The following is a 17,008-nucleotide window of genomic DNA, read 5'->3' on the forward strand; positions in this document are numbered from 1 at the left end:
TTGTCTTACGTTTTATGTTAAAATGTCACACGCGGGGGGTGGGGCTCATGCGTCCAACTCGTTGAATGTTTGCTGGAACGAATCTCCTGCCACTCCTGCGGGAACGGTGGCGTGGTTTTATTTTGTGTAGGGTTTTATTTATTGTGGTTATTTATTGTGTGTTTATTCCCCCTATGCGGGGAGGGAAGTGGGGGGTGGAAAGCTGTTTGTCTTTTGTTTGAAATGGCCTATGAAACAGGCCAACCAATAAACTTTGGAAACGGAGATTTGAATTGGGCTTGTGTCTCTTTCAAGATGAACGTGCCCAACTATCGCGGTATCTGGCCTGTTCCATATCACACAAATGGCTTCCTCTACCCAATATCCCCTACCCTCTGCTATGGTCTAATGTTGTCCCCAGAGAAGAGACACAGAGCGGGGCTTCTTTATGAAGCAGGGGCTTTCTTGCTCTCTGTATCCTTCTCCTCCTTGACCATTCAGCTTAACTTCAGGACCTGGCAAGATTGACCTCTCCAGGTCCCTTCCAGTCCTATGATTGTAAAATAATGGAGCAAATAATCAACCAATCAATTTGCAGACACCTAGAAGATAATGAGGTGATAAGTAACAGTCAGCCTGGATTTGTCATAAACAAATCATGTCAAACCAGAGTAATAACTTTCTTTGACAGGGTAACAAGCCTTGTAGACGGAGGGAAGGGGTAGATGTGGTAGAACTTGACTTTAGTAAAGCTTTTGATAATGTTTCGCATGAGCTCCACATGAACAAACTAGGGACATGCAACCTAGATGGAGCTACTATAAGGTGGGTGCAAAACTGAACATAAGCACGGCCGTACTGGGTCAGACCAAAGGTCCATCTAGCCCCGTGTCCTGTCTGCCGACAGTGGCCAGTGCCAGGTGCCCCAGAGGGAATGAACAGAGCAGGGAATCATCAAGTGATCCATCCCCGTCACCCTTTCCCAGCGTCTGGCAAACAGAGGCTAGGAACACCATCCCTGCCCACCCTGGCTAATAGCCATTGATGGACCGATCCTTCATGAACTTTTCTAGTTCCTTTTTGAACCCTGTTCTAGTCTTGGCCTTCACAACATCCCCTGGCAAGGAGTTCCACAGGTTGACTGTACATTGGGTGAAGAAATACTTCCTTGTGTTTGTTTTAAACCTGCTGCCTATTAATGTCATTTGGTGACCCCTAGTTCTTGTGTTATGAGAAGGAGTAAATAACACTTCCTTATTTACCTTCTCCACACCCGTCATGCTTTTATAGACCTCATTCATATCTCCCCTTACTCGTCTTTTTCCCAAACTGGTTGGAAAATCATCCCCAGAGAGTCGTTATCAGTGGTTCACAGTCAGGCTGGAAGGGCAGAACGAGTGGGGTCCCGCAGGGATCGGTTCTGGGCCTGGTTCTGTTCAGTATCTTCATCGATGATTTAGATAACGGCATACAGAGGACACTGATAAAGTTTGCGGCCGATACCAAGCTGGGAGGGGTTGCGAGTGCTTTGGAGGGTAGGATTAAAATTCAAAATGATCTGGACAAACTGGAGAAACGGTCTGAAGTAAGTAGGAGGAAATTCAATAAGGACAAATGCAAAGTCCTCCCCTTAGGAAGGATCAATCAGTTGCACGCGCACAATGGGAAATGACGGCCTAGGAAGGAGTCCTGCAGAAAGGGACCTGGGGGTCAGAGTGGAGCAAGAGCTAAATATGGGTCAACAGTGTAACGCTGTCGCAAAAAGAGCGAACATCCTTCTGGGCTGGAGTAGCAGGAGTGTTGTAAGCGAGAGACGAGAAGTAATTCTCCCGCTCTGCTCCGCGCTGATCAGGCCTCAGCTGGAGTTTTGTGTCGGGTTCTGGGTGCCACATTTCAGGAAGGATGTGGACAGATTGGAGAGAGTCCAGAGAAGAGCAACAAAATGATGAAAGGTCTAGAAAACTTGAGCTAGGAGGGAAGATTGAGAACCTGGGTTTGTTTAGTCTGGAGAGGAGATGAGATGAGAACGGTTTTCAAGTAGGTAACGGTTGTTAGGAGGAGGAGGGAGGTAAATTGTTCTCGTTAACCTCTGAGGACAGGCCAAGAAGCACTGGGCTTAAACTGCAGCCAGGGCGGTTTCGGTTGGACGTTGGGAAACGCTCCCTGGCTGTCCGGGTGGTGAAGCCCTGGAATAAATTGCCCGGGGCCAGGGGGATTTGTGAGAGGAAGTTGGACAAACCCCTGTCGGGGGTGGTCTCGATATCGTGAGTCCTGCCACCCGTGCAGGGGACGGGACTAGTCGACCTCTCGAGGTGCCTTCCAGGCCTACGATTCTCCGATTCTATCGTAGAGGACAGGTCTTGACCATTCATGGTCCTCCCAGCCTCTAATCTCCTCCCACCCAACGATCCTAGACACCCAGTCCTGGCCATTCCTGGTGCTGGGCAGGTCTAAACTCCTCTCAATCCAAGCTGTAGGCAGATGACTCTTGGCTCATTGTCTCCTGGTGCTCCCAACCCACTCCTTGCTTTCTAAGGAAGCTAAATTTAGTCCTTGGCAAATAACCATCTTCTTGCCTTACCCAATCCAGTGAGTCACATCCTCTGAGAAATCCGGGCTGGTATTTTAAGAGGGCCTGGGCCACGGGTTGGGTGTGCTAGGGAAGGAGTGGGGCCAAGTGGTTAATGCACGGGAGTTCGGACTCAGGGGTTCTCTCCCTGGCTTGGAAGGGGAGTGGGGGCTGGTGGGTCAGAGCCAGGACTCCTGGGTTCTCTCCCCAGCTCCAAGAGGGCAGTGGGGTCTAGTGGGTTAGAGCGGGGGGGCTGGGAGCCAGGACTCCTGGGTTCTATTGTACCTACCCAGCGGAAGGCCCTGGGTTATTTTGGGTCTTGAGGCTACATATTTCCTTCTGCTTTTGCTTTAGTGGCTGACGTGTCAAGAGAAGTTGTGTCCCCCAAACGCACCTGCCCCCATCACATCCACCCCATCCCCCACCCCCAAACCACCCCCTTTTGTTCCCCCAGTAGAGGGTGTGGGAGGGGAAGGCAGAGCTGGGCTAGCAGGGGGCTGCTGATCGGGAGTGAGGGGCCCCAGGCACTGGGGAAGCCCGGAGTCGCTATGTGGCATCTCCCGGGGAACCCCCCTCCCCGATCCCGGCCGCCCCCACAGGCCTCTCCGGGCTCCCCCCGGCCGGAGCATCCAGAGATTTGTCTCATCTGCACCTCGGGAATCTCCAGCCAGGCCCTGCTAAGCTGGGCGGGGGAGGGAGTTTGGGGGGGTTGAAATCAAGTGGGTGGGGCGCAGGGGGAGGGGGTTGGGGGGAGCCGAGGGAGGGGAGCTGGGTGGGGGGGTCCATGGTTTTGGCCCTGGCCTCCCAGTGTCCTGCAGGAGGGGGGTCTCTCATAGATGGCTCCCCCCCAAAAGAGGGGGAGGCAGGGAGGTGGGGAGGTGCCCCGGTGGGCGTGGGGCTTGTATGGGGTTGGGGCAGTGGCGGGAGGTGAGGGCATAGCTGTGGGGCGTGGGGCAGGCGTGCGAGGCTGGGGGGGGCTCAATCTGCTCCCGCTGTGGTGGGGGCGGGGCGCTCCTGGACTCTGAGTCCGTCTCTGTCTATCCCGGGACACCACATCGCTGGGGGGTGGGCGGGTGAATCTCGACTGCAGCTCCGATTCCCACCCCCACCTTGGGGCACAAGGACCTGGGACGTCCCGCCACCCACCCCGTCAGCCGGCGGGGCGGCCCCCACCCCCACCCATCCAGCTGGGTGTGCGCCCCCCCCCGGGTGCCTGAAGCCAGGGGAAACCCCTCCACTAACAACCGTGTATCCCAGAGAGACCCTACGATAACAAACCGCCTCCCTAGACACCTCGCCACAACGAGCCAGCCTGAGCGGCCCCCGAGAGACCCTACAATAACAATCGCCCGACGACAACAACAGCGGGAAGAAACTCAGCCTTGGGCAGGCCGGGCCAGGATTTCCCCAGTTCCGGCCACATGGGTGTCTGTCTGTCTGTCCCAGCTCTCTGGTGCCCCTCGCTCCCGACTCGCAGCCCCCTGCTAGCCCAGCCCTGCCCCCCCCAGCCATGCCGGTGCCCCTCACTCCTGACCCACAGCCCCCCTGCCCACCCAGCCCTGCCCCCCCCAGCCATGCCGGTGCCCCTCACTCCTGACCCACAGCCCCCTGCCCACCCAGCCCTGCCCCCCCCAGCCATGCCGGTGCCCCTCACTCCCAACCCGCAGCCCCCTGCCCGCCCAGCCCTGCCCGCCCCGCAGCCCTGCCGGTGCCCCTCACTCCCGACCCGCAGCCCCCCTGCCAGCCCAGTCCTGCCGGTACCCCCTCACTCCCGACCCACAGCCCCCTGCTAGCCCAGCCCTGCCCCCACCAGCCCTGCCGGTGCCCCTCACTCCCGACCCGCAGCCCCCTGCCCGCCCAGCCCTGCCCCCCCCACCCTGCCGGTGCCCCTCACTCCCGACCCGCAGCACCCTGCCAGCCCAGCCCGGGGCTCCCCCACACCCTGCCGGTGCCCCTCACTCCCGACCCGCAGCACCCTGCCCGCCCAGCCCTGCCCCCCCCACCCTGCCGGTGCCCCTCACTCCCGACCCGCAGCACCCTGCCAGCCCAGCCCGGGGCTCCCCCACACCCACGCTTCCACCTCGGCACCAAAACTGAAACCCACAGTTTGGTAACATCGGCTTCTCCACACATATTTGCGGAAATCTCCAAGCTGAGCAATACAATGAGTAGCACAACCCCAGGGCAGAGATCTGAGTAGGGGAGGGGCCCAGGGCTGGGCTGGCGGGGGGGCTGCGGGTCGGGAGTGAGGGGCACCGGCAGGGTGGGGGGGGCAGGGGGCTGCGGGTCGGGAGTGAGGGGCACCGGCAGGGTGGGGGGGGTCAGGGGGCTGCGGGTCGGGAGTGAGGGGCACCGGCAGGGTGGGGGGGGGCAGGGGGCTGCGGGTCGGGAGTGAGGGGCACCGGCAGGGTGGGGGGGGCAGGGGGCTGCGGGTCGGGAGTGAGGGGCACCGGCAGGGTGGGGGGGGCAGGGGGCTGCGGGTCGGGAGTGAGGGGCACCGGCAGGGTGGGGGGGGCAGGGGGCTGCGGGGTCGGGAGTGAGGGGCACCGGCAGGGGGGGGGCAGGGGGCTGCGGGTCGGGAGTGAGGGGCACCGGCAGGGTGGGGGGGGGCAGGGGGCTGCGGGTCGGGAGTGAGGGGCACCGGCAGGGTGGGGGGGGGCAGGGGGCTGCGGGTCGGGAGTGAGGGGCACCGGCAGGGTGGGGGGGGCAGGGGGCTGCGGGTCGGGAGTGAGGGGCACCGGCAGGGTGGGGGGGGCAGGGGGCTGCGGGTCGGGAGTGAGGGGCACCGGCAGGGGGGGGCAGGGGGGCTGCGGGTCGGGAGTGAGGGGCACCGGCAGGGTGGGGGGGGCAGGGGGCTGCGGGTCGGGAGTGAGGGGCACCGGCAGGGTGGGGGGGGCAGGGGGCTGCGGGTCGGGAGTGAGGGGCACCGGCAGGGTGGGGGGGGCAGGGGGCTGCGGGTCGGGAGTGAGGGGCACCGGCAGGGGGGGGCAGGGGGCTGCGGGTCGGGAGTGAGGGGCACCGGCAGGGTGGGGGGGGCAGGGGGCTGCGGGTCGGGAGTGAGGGGCACCGGCAGGGTGGGGGGGGCAGGGGGCTGCGGGTCGGGAGTGAGGGGCACCGGCATGGTGGGGGGGGCAGGGGGGCTGCGGGTCGGGAGTGAGGGGCACAGGCAGGGTGGGGGGGGCAGGGGGGCTGCGGGTCGGGAGTGAGGGGCACAGGCAGGGTGGGGGGTGCAGGGGGGCTGCGGGTCGGGAGTGAGGGGCACCGGCAGGGTGGGGGGGTGCAGGGGGCTGCGGGTCGGGAGTGAGGGGCACCGGCAGGGTGGGGGGGTGCAGGGGGGCTGCGGGTCGGGAGTGAGGGGCACCGGCAGGATGGGGGGTGCAGGGGGCTGCGGGTCGGGAGTGAGGGGCACCGGCAGGATGGGGGGTGCAGGGGGCTGCGGGTCGGGAGTGAGGGGCACAGGCGGGGGGGGGCCAGGGCTCTGCCAGCCGGTGCATTTCTCTCTTGGCAGAGGCCCCCCATCCCGGGCACTCCCGGCCCCTGGAGGTGGAGGTTCCTCTCGGGGCTTCCCCCAGCTCATGGAAACTGCTCAGCAACTTATTCCCCCCCCCCCGCCCCCCCCGGCGCTCGCGGCACTGAAAGTGGGTCAGTTCCGCTTTCCTCCCGCTGCGCCACGGCGCTCGCTGCTCCCCCCCGCCCGAGCCCTGGGCACAGGGACCGCCCCCCCCAGCAACAGCCCCACCTCCTGCCAGAGAACCCAGGAGTCCGGGCTCCCAGCCCCACCCCCCCGCGCTCTAACCCACCAGCCCCCACTCCCCTCCCAGAGCCAGGGAGAGAACCCAGGAGTCCTGGCTCCCAGCCCCCCCTGCTCAGACCCACCAGCCCCCGCTCTCCTCCCAGAGCTGGGGAGAGAACCCAGGAGTCCTGGCTCCCAGCCCCCCCTGCTCAGACCCACCAGCCCCCGCTCCCCTCCCAGAGCCGGGGAGAGAACCCAGGAGTCCGGGCTCCCAGCCCCCCCTGCTCTAACCCACCAGCCCCCGCTCCCCTCCCAGAGCCAGGGAGAGAACCCAGGAGTCCGGGCTCCCAGCCGCCCCCCCGCTCTAACCCACCAGCCCCCACTCCCCTCCCAGAGCCGGGGAGAGAACCCAGGAGTCCGGGCTCCCAGCCCCCCTGCTCTAACCCACCAGCCCCCGCTCCCCTCCCAGAGCCAGGGAGAGAACCCAGGAGTCCGGGCTCCCAGCCCCCCTGCTCTAACCCACCAGCCCCCACTCCCCTCCCAGAGCCAGGGAGAGAACCCAGGAGTCCTGGCTCCCAGCCCCCACCCTGCTCTAACCTGGCCTTGAAAGTGGGTCAGGGCCTGTGGGTTGCTGCTGGGAAGCCCAGAGGATGTGACCCCCAGCCCGTGTTCAGCCTTCGTCACTTTGGCCTCCTCACCCCCACCCATGTCCGGTGCACTCTGGGCGGGGATTGGGGGCTGAATTCCCGGAGGGACCCAGCTCCCTGCCTGCGTCATGGCTCCTTGCACGCCGTGGGGCTGGAAACCTGGGGCTTCCCCCCGCACTCACGCCGCCCTGGGGCCGAGTGGGGGCCGGCGCCCCCTAGAGGGGACAGGCCCCTGCCCCATCCAGTCCCAGCTCCAGAGCAGGATTGGGGCCGGTGCCCCAAAGAAAAGTGGAATCAAGTCTCCGGGCTGAGTCCGCCCCACTCCCCGCGGCGCCCTGCCCCCCCCGGGCAACGCTAGCCCCAGGGCGGGGGTTGCTAGCCACACGCCCCAGAATAGCAGCCACGGGTGGAAGCGAGGGCAGCGTTTCTGTTCCACCCACCCGGCTGCTGCGCTCAGGGAATTTTCCTACCGGGGTGTGTGTGAAATAGAACCCAGGAGTCCTGACACACGTATACCCCCGCTGTAACCACTAGGCCTTGTTCCCCTCCCAGAGCCGGGGGAACCCAGGAGTCCTGGCTCCCAGCTCTAACCACGAGGCCCCACTCCCTTTCCAGAGCCGGGGAGAGAACCCAGGAGTCCTGGCTCCCAGCCCCCTGTTCAGACCCACCAGCCCCCACTCCCCTCCCAGAGCTGGGGAGAGAACCCAGGAGTCCTGGCTCCCAGCTCTAACCACGAGGCCCAACTCCCTTTCCAGAGCCGGGGAGAGAACCCAGGAGTCCTGGCTCCCAGCCCCCTGTTCAGACCCACCAGCCCCCACTCCCCTCCCAGAGCTGGGGAGAGAACCCAGGAGTCCTGGCTCCCAGCTCTAACCACGAGGCCCAACTCCCTTTCCAGAGCCGGGGAGAGAACCCAGGAGTCCTGACACACGTATACCCCCGCTGTAACCACTAGGCCTTGTTCCCCTCCCAGAGCCGGGGAGAGAACCCAGGAGTCCTGGCTCCCAGCCCCCTGTTCAGACCCACCAGCCCCCACTCCCCTCCCAGAGCCGGGGAGAGAACCCAGGAGTCCTGGCTCCCAGCCCCCCGCCCCCTTTCACCCACTCCCAGGCTCGGTGTACCTCGTCACCCATTGTCACCGTGCTGTGGGGTTGTGTTGCTGGGTGGCGTGGTTGTGTTTTGCCGAGTCGCGTTGTGGTCTCGGACCGCGGCGTGATCCCGTGCCGGAGACGGCAGGGTGTGCGGCGTGGGGTTGTGTTGGGCGGCTGTTGATTGTGGCTGTGAAGCGCGGTTGTGACAGTCTGTTGTGTCTTGTTGTGTTGGGCTGGGTTGCTAGTCGGCGTTGCCCTGTGGCGCTGTTTTGTCGTTGTGTTGCATTGTGTCGACGTACGGTGTGCGTGGGATCGATGTGTGACACCGTGTCGTGTTGTGTTGTGGGTGGTTGGGTGGGGTGGTTGCTCTTCGTTGTGTAAAGCACAGTTGTGTTGCACTCTTGTCTGTCCCGTCTCAGGGCAATGTCGCGTTGTGTGTTTTGCGTTGCGGGTGGCTGTGTGGGTTACTGCGAGGATTGATACACACTGCCCTCTTCCACTCGTTGTCATTGTGTTGCATTGTGTTGATATATGGTGTGCGTGGTATCAATGTGTGACACTGTGTCTTCTTGTGCGGTGGGTGATTGTGTTGGGCGGCTGTCACTTGTTGGGAAGCAGGGTTGTGTTACACCGTGTTTGTGCGTTTGTCGTGTTGCACCGGGCGGGGCTGTGCTGGGAGGCCGGCGCTGGTGGCTGGGAAGCAGGGTTGTGTTACTCCGTGTTTGTGCATTTGTCGTGTTGCACCGGGCGGGGCTGTGCTGGGAGGCCGGCGCTGGTGGCTGGGAAGCAGGGTTGTGTTACACCGTGTTTGTGCGTTTGTCGTGTTGCACCGGGCGGGGCTGTGCTGGGAGGCCGGCGCTGGTGGCTGGGAAGCAGGAGTTGTGTTACACCGTGTTTGTGCGTTTGTCGTGTTGCACCAGGCGGGGCTGTGCTGGGAGGCCGGCGCTGGTGGCTGGGAAGCAGGGTTGTGTTTCTCCGTGTTTGTGCGTTTGTCGTGTTGCACCGGGCGGGGCTGTGCTGGGAGGCCGGCGCTGGTGGCTGGGAAGCAGGGGTGTGTTACACCGTGGTTTGTCCCCGTCTCGGCGTTGTCGCCTTGCGAGGGCTGACAGGCATTGCCCTGCCCCACCGGCTGCGACCGTCTTGCGTTGACGTGGGGCCTTTTCTGCCGGGCGGCGCTGTGAGTCGGGCTGGTGCGTTCGTGCGGCATTGCGGGTCGTTGCAGCTCAGAGCCGGTCACGGTGCGGCGCATGGAATTCTGGGCCGGTGGTTCGCACGGGGGGTTCGCACGGGGGGGTTCGCACGGGGTCCTTGCAATGCATTCTGGGGCATTTTGTCACAGTGGGGTCACATGCTGGGATCGGCAGGTGGGGACGACCCAGCCGCAAAGCAGGAGAACCCCCCAAGGAGGGGACTCTTAAAACCCAGGACTCCTGGGTTCTCTCCCCAGCTCTGGGAGGGGAGCAGGAGCTGGTTGGTTAGAGCAGGGTGGCTGGGAGCCAGGACTCCTGGGTTCTCCCCGGCTCTGGGAGGGGAACAAGGCCTAGTGGTTACAGCGTGTGTCAGGACTCCTGGGTTCTCTCCCCAGCTCTGGGAGGGGAGTGGGGCCTCGTGGTTAGAGCAGGGCGGCTGGGAGCCAGGACTCCTGGGTTCTCCCCGGCTCTGGGAGGGGAGGGGGGCCTCGTGGTTAGAGCAGGGGGGCCTGGGAGCCAGGACTCCTGGGTTCTCCCCAGCTCTGGGAGGGGAACAAGGCCTAGTGGTTACAGCGTGTGTCAGGACTCCTGGGTTCTATTTCACGCGCACCCCGGTAGGAAAACTCCCCGAGCGCAGCAGTGGAACAGAAACGCTGCCCTCGCTTCCACCCGCGGCCGCTGTTCCGGGGCGTGTGGCTAGCAACCCCCGCCCTGGGGCTAGCGTCGCCCGGGGGGGGGGCAGGGCGCCGGGGGGAATGGGGCGGACTCCGTCGGGAAACGTTCCTTCGGGATCCGGGCCCCAGGGCGGGGAGTGGCCGGGGCGGGGGGCAGGGAACAGGGCCTGTCCCCTCTCCGGGGCCCCGGCTCCCACCGGCCCCAGGGCGGGGACTGGCTGGCTCGGGGGGGCAGGGAACGGGGCAGGGGCCTGTCCCCTCTCGGGGGGGCCGAGCTGTGGGGCCCGGCTGGCTCAGAGACCAGGCCCCGTGTGTCAGCCGCTCCCTGCTGGCTTGTGGCCGGTTTATCTCCCCGGTGGTTTTTATTTTTCTCTCTAACCTGCCGGCTCCGAAACTGATGAACCGAGGCGTCTCCACCACTTCCTCTGCCATGCACGCGCCCCGAAATCCCCCGGCGCCTCGGGGCGCCCCGGCCCGGCTGCCTCCCGGCTCCCCCCCCCGGACATGGTACCCAGAAGCAATCTCGACCTCACCTCCTCTTCACACCCCACGGCCGGGCGGGTGGGCAGGGGGGCCCCGGGGGAAGGGCTGCGGTTATGCACCTCCTGCTCCCGGATTCACTCAGGTTTCTGGGTAAGCGGGGAGGGGGAATTCACAATCCTAAAAGCTTCTCCGAATGGCCCTGTCGCCCTCCCCCCAAAATGAGCCGCTGTTTAGAGGTGAACGGCTGGCGGGGGTGGGTTATACAGGGACCCCTCGGCCGGCCCTGAGATGCAGCCGGCTCTGGGGTTGGGCACGGGGGCTGGTTATACAAGGACCCCTTGCTCAGTGCTGAGATGCAGCCGGCTCTGGGGTGGGCTGCGGGGGCGAGTTATACGGGGACCCCTCGGCCGGCCCTGAGATGCAGCCGGCTCTGGGGTGGGGCACGGGGGCTGGTTTGCTGTGCAATATAAACAGCTGGGGACAGAAAGCGAAGTGGGAATCTTGGCTCCGGTATTTTAGGAAGGTAAAGATTTGGTCCAGCCCTGACTGCCCGGGGAGAGCCCCTTGGTGCCCCCAACCCCCGTCCTCCTCAGCACAGGCCCCTAGCACCCCGCTCGGTGCAGATCCCCCCAGCAGGGGGCAGCGCAGGGCTGAGCCCCACACCGGAGCAGGAAGCAGAGGCAGAGCGAGATTCAGCCCACTTGGCTGCTCGATTCCTCCATTCTCCCACACCCCGGGACTGGGGGGGGGGGCTCAGAAACTGGGTCACAGCCGGGGCGGGGGAGACTTTGCCCCAGTGCCTGGTGACTCAAAGGGAGCCGAGTTCAGGTGAAAACCCCTTTCGCTGCAGTGACATAACTCACGGCTTTCTGTTTCCAGGCAGGTGAACCCAGGCATCCGGGCCTGCTCTAACCATGAAGCCGCATTCCCCTGCCAGAGCTGGGGAGGGATCCCAGGAGTCCTGGCTCCCAGCCCCCCTGCTCTAACCAAGAGGCCCCGTGTGGGGCTGTGGGTCAGGAGTGAGGGGCACCCGCAGAGCTCAGGGGGACCCCAGGGCTGGGCTAGCAGGGAGCTGCGGGTCAGCAGTGAGGGGCACCAGCAGAGCTGGGGGGCAAGGCTGGGCTGGGCTGGCAGGGGCTGCGGGTCGGGAGTGAGGGGCACCGGCAGAGTGGGGGGAGCCCAGGACTGGGCTAGCAGGGGGCTGCAGGTCAGGATTGAGGGGCACCGGCAGGGCTGTGGGGGCAGGGCTGGGCTGGCAGGGGGCTGCGGGTCGGGAGTGAGGGGCACCGGCAGGGCTGTGGGGGCAGGGCTGGGCCGGCAGGGGCTGCAGGTCGGGAGTGAGGGGCACCGGCAGGGCTGGGGGTGCAGGGCTGAGCTAGCAGGGGGCTGCGGGTCAGGAGTGAGGGGCACTGACAGGGCTGGGCTGGGCTGGGCTGGCAGGGGCTGCAGGTCGGGAGTGAGGGGCACCGGCAGAGCTGGGGGGGCTCAGGGCTGGGCTGGCAGGGGCTGCAGGTCGGGAGTGAGGGGCACCGGCAGAGTTATACGCTGGTGCCATCTGCTGGCTCATGGCCCCATTGTCCCGAATGGCGCGACTGGTCCCTGGCGCCCCCTGGTGGCTCTGAGCAGAAAGGATCCCCACAAACCATCCATCTGCCCCATGGCCCCCCACCGTCCCCAGCAGCTGGGCAGGGGCCGGATGTGCCCAAGAGCTGCCGGGGTCTGGAGTCCAGCATCCCCCCAGCGCCTGACCCTGGACTCAGAGCTGGACGCCAGGCCAGACAGGCGGGTCCGTGGGTGGCTGGGTCTTGGCTGTACAGCTCCGAGCGCAGGGACAGGGGCTCCAAGCCCGTCTCCGTCAGCCCCATCATGCTGGCTCTGCATCTCGTTGCTTGGCCCCGGGCAAGGTCACCTGCATTCACTCCCCCCACCCCGTCCTGCCCCCCTACCCCAGGTCACCAGCCCAATGCCCCCCTTGTCCCGGCTTGCTCCTCCCCCGCCCCTGCTAGCCCAGCCCTGGGCTCCCCCCATCCCTACTGGTGCCCCTCACTCCCAACCCGCAGCCCCCTGCCAGCCCAGCCCTCGGCTCCCCTACACACCGTTCTCCATCTGTCCGGCCGGGGCGGGTGAGGCTCTGGGTGGGTTTCCCTGGCCCAGGGGTGGCTGGTCTGCACCAGAGACGAGTCTCACATTGGGTCCAGAGACCACAATGTATTTCTGTAGCAACGCCAGCTAATTAACACGCCCCGCAATGGGGTCTAACTAGCGCCAGCACGAATCACATTTTATTCATGAAAGACAATAATTAATCCTATAAAACAGGGATTGAATTCTCATTTTTCAATGGGATTTCCAATGTATAGTGGGGCTCAGCATGGGGGTTTCCCCTGGCAGTCAGGGCTGGCCCCATTGCCCCAGAGCAGCGCTAAGGGGCTGTGCTGTAGGGGGCAGGGTGGGGGCAGCAGGGGCCCCTCCCCTTGTTATGCTTATAAGAAGTGCATGGGATTTTTTCAGGAGAAAAGGCAAAACGCTGCGTTTATTGAATATACAACAATTAGCATATGCATTCAATCACACACACGCTGTCCCGCCAGTCGATGTTATAGTTACCAGTCCAGCGTCTGGATCAATCGAGTGGCCAGCTCGCTTGATCATGGGTAGGGAGGAGCCGGGTTTCGTCGGTCGAGACACGATGCTCTGGGGAAGGCTTGGCAGGATGAACCCAATGTTTCATGGCCGGGCCCCCTGTTTATATAGTGATTTTTTTAATGGGACCAATGAGTTTTGCACGGTGATGTTGTAACCAATTGTCGTTTGACGAGTGCTTGTTTTCTTAAATTGTCCTTCTCATCCTTTATCTTGTTCTTTCATCAAGTCTCTCGGGGAGTTACCCCAGGCTGGTTTTGATCCCAGCTCTCTTGTCCCCATTGGTAGGTGCCTGTCTCGTCTTTAGAGTCGTTAATTTGCTCTTCTTTGATGTTTCAATAGGGGCGAGTTACAGCCTCCTGGAGCCCTTGCGTCTGTCTCCGGTTCCTACCTAGAGCATCTGGTTCAGCGATGGCCTTCCCACGGATCTCTTAACCCACATTCCTCATTCACACACGACACAGAATTGATTTACACAGAGCAATTCTGAACAGGAACATCAAGTTGCAATGCAGAAGAAAAACAATCCCGGCATTCTTCTACTTATTTTAAAATGCTAAGCCAGGGGTCGGCAACCTTTCAGAAGTGGTTATTCACTCTCATTTAAGGTTTCGCGTGCCAGTCGTACATTTTAATGGTTTTAGAAGGTCTCTTTCTATAAGTCTATAATATATAACTGAACTAGTGTTGTATGTAAAGTAAATAAGATTAAAATGTTTAAGAAGCTTCATTTAAAATTAAATTACAATGCAGAGCCCCCCGGACCGGTGGCCAGGACCCGGGCAGCGTGAGTGCCACGGAAAATCCGCGTGCCGTAGGTTGCCTACCCCCGTGCTAAACCTACAACAAAGTGGTGACCCTCAAAGGTCTGTAACTGCCTTGAAATCAGCTCAGATACAGAATTATACAAAACACAAACATAAACTCCTGCTACTGCATATCCCCCTTTTGACCCTTCAAGAACAATTCTTGAGTGGGTGGTATTTTATACAACTCTTTCAGAGCCATAGACTGAGAGGCCATTGGAGGTTGTGGCTGTAATTTAAGAAACATTCTTTTTGTCCAGCAGCACGTACACCCCGTTCCGAGCCGGCTGACACAGGACACTATTAACACAACTAGTAACGGGCGACCCATAATAGGCAATGTGCCCTGAGAGGCCTGTAAAAACGTCGTACCAGGGACAGGCCGTCAGACCTTTTTCAGCGTGTCTCCATGGGCATGTAATATTGGAATGACCCGCATCCCTATATCCCTCTGTGTCCGTTGTAGAGACTCGTCACCTTGGTTTGGGACAACAGGCGATCAGTTAGATCATGCCAATCGAGACCCAGAGCAATTAACCGGGGTGGCGGTTATCGTGCTCCGTGCTTCTTCCATCTTTGGGAAGCAGTACATGTGATCGCTAGTATACGATACAGGGGCATTCCGGCTGCAGGCGTCCGCTGAGGCTTGGCTGATACGTGCATCCTCCCAAAATACTGGTTTCCGGCTTGTAACACGTACGCATTGTTCATTGTACAAAACACACGATACATTTTTTAGTTTATTTTACACACATGATTCCAAGAAGGTATTTTTTCTACACGGTTTTGTGGTGCCAGGTAGGGACAAGCACCCCCATTTCTGAGGGTTGGACTCCGTACACCCAAGGGAGAGCAGTTTTTTTACGCCCACTGACCCATAACCCAGGGTAGCCAAAAGGATCCCATGGTCAATTTTGGGAGCGGGCTCACTTCTAATATTTTTGGTTTTATAGACTGTTGGTGAGCAATTTTAACAATTATTTTATCTAATAACAAATTAGGCTTAACCATGCTCGAAACCTATTGCATCCATTTATAGTTGTAGGTGTTAAACAAGGACGTTTTTGTTGTTTTAAAAGATGCCTTAATACCCAAACTTTCCCAGATACCACCCCAAACAGTTCGTGTTCCAGTGATGCTAAACTAAGAATTTGCACCTCAGTGCATCCCATGGCCACGGCGGTTTTGTTTCCTAAGTACCTGCCTGCTTGCGAATGAGACTATTTTGCAGTTGTGGCGAGAAATGTAACTTATTTTTAATTACCTCCAGGTGTATAGTATTTATAATCCCTGCTTTAAAACCAATTCCTCCTCATATGGTGCCTGCTACATGAGGATGTTTCCCTGTTAACAGACTGGCATTTTTTGACTTCCGCAACATTGTTTTTTGTAAATACAGTTAAAATGCTTATTAATTTGTTTTTGCCTAATGCGGTAGGTTGTTTTTTTGTAACACAATATACAACAATGCTAGCAACAAGACAAACACCACAAGACAAAACACCAAACACAATTTTTGTCGCAACAGCAGATCCCTGGTATGCTGAGTTACTTTTACCAGCTTTTTCTGATTTTTTGAAAGACAAAAAGAACATGTTTCTACCCCTTTTGGGGTGGCAGATTTTTGCTTAAAATATCCCTTTCTTTTACAAATACCCTTGCTGACTGCAGGCAAATCAGAGGAATTACCCCCATACTTTTCTGTGTTTTTGAGGCCAGGTTTCAAGGGCTCCCACCTTTTAAGGATTTAGGGGAAATTATCCCACGGTTCAGTTATTAAATTCATGAGGTGGTGTACCTCGGGTTTTTTTGTTATACAGCAGACCAAGTTTGTAATGTTGTTTATTTGTTTTTAAAGTTTATTCACAGATAATAGCTGAGAAGCATCATTACCATATGACCTTAAAGGGTTTTTGTTTGTTTTTAATTATACACTTTACATTGTTACCGGGGTATTTATTAACATTAAATTTATCTTAATATTTAAGAGTAACAATAACATTAGCATTACATTTATTACAGGTGTCTTGTTATACCATGAATTATACCCTTGGGGTTTTGGTGAATTAAAAGGTAGGGGTGTCATGCCTATAAGCAGACCCCTTTTGTACTTGTCTTCAGATTTCAGCAGTGCGTACTGCATTTTTCTACTTAGGGTTAACCTGTTCCTTTTTTAGTTTTAGGTTTGCCTTTCTTTTCCACCTTCCTCTGGAGGGTCATAATTTGAGCCTTTTGGTTTCAGGTAGTTTGTTTGCTGACCAGGTCTGTCCTTTATCTGCAGCTCCTTTGTGCTGCCATTTATGGGCAGTTCTTTTCTTTCTTTACTAGTTAGGTAATTTGCATTAACACAGACGCTTTCTGGCTTGCTTTTGGATCCAAAGCCGTCAACAGCTCAGAGACTCTGTCTTAAAAGGGACACAATTAACATCCACCAGAGTTCTGATTACTTTTCACTTTCAACTCCTGCTTCCAAAACACACAGCAATCTGAAAAAGAAAACGACCTCTGGTGGCTCCTTTTGGAGCCCTAATAGGATTGTAATTAAGTAGCATGTTTTATTTGCATTTCTTCTACCCCTTTTACAATATACACTGCACACGTCCTGGGAAAATGCACCTTCCTTCCATAGTTTAACTTCGATAACATTATATTAGCCAGATCAATTTTTACATAAGTTGTAACGGTTTCTTTTGTGCTCAGAGTTTTTATGTACCGTTATCACAGAGACAGTCTGACTACCCAGAGCCACCTTACGGCTCCGTGTTTCTAATGTTGCTTCTTTGTGCACCTCACGCCTGCTGTTGCTCCAGAGGGGCGCGGTCTTTTTTAATTCCGTATTTTTTTACTCCAGCTCTGATCTGCTATTTTGTTACCAAAAACCAAATCCAGAATCTTTCCCCATTCTCCTGGTTTGACTGCCCGGCTGCAGCCACGACTTTGGTCTTTAAAAAGATATTGAACTTTATAAAGCATTGAGGTACCATAAGGGTTAAATGCTAAATACCCAAGGCAAACAACACTAGTGACCTGTGTCTGGCAAACAGTGTTGGTCAGTTTTGCAACTTTGAACGAAAGATTCAAATGGATTTTTAGGGGTATTATTTAAAAACAAAACCAAACCAATTCATCTTAAACCTGCAAACCAGGAGTGTTGATTTAGGTCCTTAAAACCTCACATATTTACACAATATATTTA

The sequence above is a fragment of the Lepidochelys kempii genome, chromosome 14, assembly GCF_965140285.1.
Source record: "Lepidochelys kempii isolate rLepKem1 chromosome 14, rLepKem1.hap1, whole genome shotgun sequence".
In the NCBI taxonomy this organism is placed as follows: Eukaryota; Metazoa; Chordata; order Testudines; family Cheloniidae; genus Lepidochelys; species Lepidochelys kempii.